The sequence below is a fragment of the Pteropus alecto genome, unplaced genomic scaffold (assembly GCF_000325575.1).
Source record: "Pteropus alecto unplaced genomic scaffold, ASM32557v1 scaffold157, whole genome shotgun sequence".
Taxonomy (NCBI): domain Eukaryota; kingdom Metazoa; phylum Chordata; class Mammalia; order Chiroptera; family Pteropodidae; genus Pteropus; species Pteropus alecto.
The window spans coordinates 2,419,697-2,422,592 of record NW_006440626.1 but is presented as its reverse complement, the minus strand read 5'-3'; positions in this window follow the sequence as shown (position 1 = coordinate 2,422,592).

Genomic DNA, 2,896 nt, shown 5'->3' with positions numbered 1-2,896 from the left:
TCCACTTACCAATAGAACATATTGAGTTTTAGTTGGACATTTGGCCCCCTAGGTGCAGACTACACTTCCCAGCATCCTGAGTGTGGCCATGTGACTAAGTCTAGGCAACGGGTTATGAGCAGAAGTAAGGTGTGCAACTTCTGGGTTATCTCCTTAAAGACAGTGCCCAAGGCTGGAGCCCTCTGGAAGCCCCATCTCGGGGCCGGCAGAGTGGTCCCATGGGTCTTGGAGCACTCATCTTGGGGCTGGGATGTGAGAGAGAAACAATCTTCTACCTTATTTAAGTGGCTCTATTTTGGAGTCTTTACAGCAGCTTTCTCGGAGAATTAGCCAATATATTATCTGGGATAATAATGCGCTCGCTGTTTTAAGACCTGAGTTGTTTCTAGCAGCCAGAGGCCTCCTCTATGCTTCCTCTCCTCGGAAGTTGGCAGGAACTGGGGCTGGGTTCTGGTTTTTGTGGGTGGTGGACTATGACTGCAAGGAACGTGTTCCTTTTTGGGGTGCTCCTCTCCCCCCCAAGCAGGCTCACCCACCACCATGGTAACTTCCTGTTGCTGTCCCCTGCCCAAGGAGAAGATGCTTCTTCCCCCTGCTCCCCAGGCAGCCCAGATCACACCTGAATCCATGGGCAGTTGTCAGGTCCCGAAGCCGTGTCTAGTCCTGACCCCTGGCCTCAGAGCGGAATTCCCAGCATGCCTTGCACTGGCTGGCCCACGTTCGGACAAGCAGATTTAGGAACAAGTGAACCATGAAACCTGACTTCCAAGAACATAGCCCTAAGTTACTCACTCATCCTGGGTCTCTGCAGGCACTCAGAATATTTAAATATTAAATATTCCAATTTAATATTTAAACAAGGAGTTGAATATTGATATAGCAGCAAGAGGAATTATCCCCCTACCCCAGAGCTACTGAGAAAGACGCTTTCCTGCTCACCTGTGCTTGGCCAGCAGGAAGGATCACGAAATAATCGACAGTACTCCTGCCTCAGGCCCCTGCTGGGCCATCTCTCCAGCAGAGAGATGGGTCCTCTTCTTTTTCCCCAGTTCCCAAACACGTCTGAAAGCACACAGCCGGAAACCAACCTCAGAGTTCCTGGGATCTGATTACTCTCCCCAGAGCAGGCTTCCATGGGAGCCTGCCCCTCCCTTATTTCCGAGAACTCCAGTTCCAGCCCCTACTCCAAGGAGGGGCAGCCTGAGGCTGCCAGGCCTCAGGATGGGACAGAACAAAGCACAGGGTCTCTCTGGAATCAGGCTCGGGCTGAGGGGTCCCCGGGAGGACTCTGGGCTCTGGTCTATGGTCGTTGCTTAGGGAGGTAAAGAGGCGTCCTCTCCAGCTCCCCCAGCCAGTCTTCTTCCTGCCCTGAGCTCAGGCCTCAGGTTCAAATCCCAGTACTGCCGCCTACTTGCCGAGCCTCAATCTCCCCATGTAGAAAGTGCAGGTGTGTTGCAATAATGCGCCCTATGCCAGGTGTCGTACTGGCTCATTTATCGTTACCGCCACACCAGGAGGTGGGTACCATTCATCTCTTCTTTGCAAAAGAGGCACAGGCCCAGCTCTGGCTAGGGCATGGAGGCCAGGAGGCGAAGAAAGGGCATCTTTGGGCTCCCCTGCCCTGGGCATTGGGAACGGTTCTTCCTAACCCAGAGGAGGTGCAAGGACACAGCACTGGGGTGGGTGGAGGCTGGGGTCGGGGCAGCAGAGGTCACCTTCCTGCATTATGGCCTGAAGATGAGTCAGCCTTTCTCTCTAGGCCACACCCATCCTCTCAGCCTCTTTTCTCCAGGAGCTGACGTTATTTCTGGCCAGCTGGATCCTGACTGGTTTACAGCTGCAGTGAGAGGCTGGCTCAGCAAGGTACAGCCTCCTCCCTCCACCATCCAAGCTGATGGCTGGAGGGTTCTTGCTGGACTGTGGAAGAGGAAAAATCAACCCCAAACCTCTGTGCCCCATGCCCACTTTCTCAGAGACAGGGATGCCAGGAAAATCTGAGCTTTCCTCCATTCCCGGCCCTGCCTGGCGTGAGGTGAGAGTCTGGGGCCACGGCTGCCTCCTGGACCGCTTTCCAGGACCGGGTCCTCTAAGAAGGCAGGTCTGCAGACATCTGGGCAGCCTGCACTGCTGCAGAGCTGGCTGCAGCTGCTCTGGCCTGGCCTGGCTTGACAGAGTTACAAGGTGTCAGAGTAGCCAGGGAACCAAGGATCTGATGCTCCCTGGGGAGCAGGGGTCCAGAACTGGTGCCTCTGGGCCCTCAGCTCTGCATGGACTGACAGGAACTTCTAGGGGCCCCAGCAAAACTACACGGATGACTCCCTACCGGGAGCCGCCGCCCAACCCCAGGAAGGACCCTGAGAGGGACTCGACATGGCTCTGCTCTTCAAGATGTTTGGGAGGACAGGCTAAGAAGCCAGCAGTCATAGAGGATGGCTGGGAGCTTGGGGCTGGAGGAGGGGCAATCGGGGAAGGCTCCCTAGAGGACGGTGGCCCTACAGGAAGGAGCAGGAGGAGTCTGTTGGTGCAGATGGTTGGGAAGGGCATCGCAAGCAACGGCAAAGGCATGGAGTATCAACAATGGGCATTAGGGTGAGGAGGGGAGTCAAGGAGATGCAGCTCAGTGTGGATGGACAGCAACACTGAGGACTGGAGAGGGAGATGGGGCCAGGTCACGGAGGGCGTTGAATGCTGGGCCCAGCAGTTAGGCTTTTTCCCTAGGCAACAGGGAGCCATAGAAGAGTTTAGGGTGAGGGAGTGACATGTGTCTGTTTCATCTCTGTATGCTGACACATAGTAGACACTCACTATACCATAGCCAAATGACTAATTAAACAATGCTTGACCCCCAGAGGTCATCTCACTTGCTTAAGTATATATAGTTATATCTGTATCTATC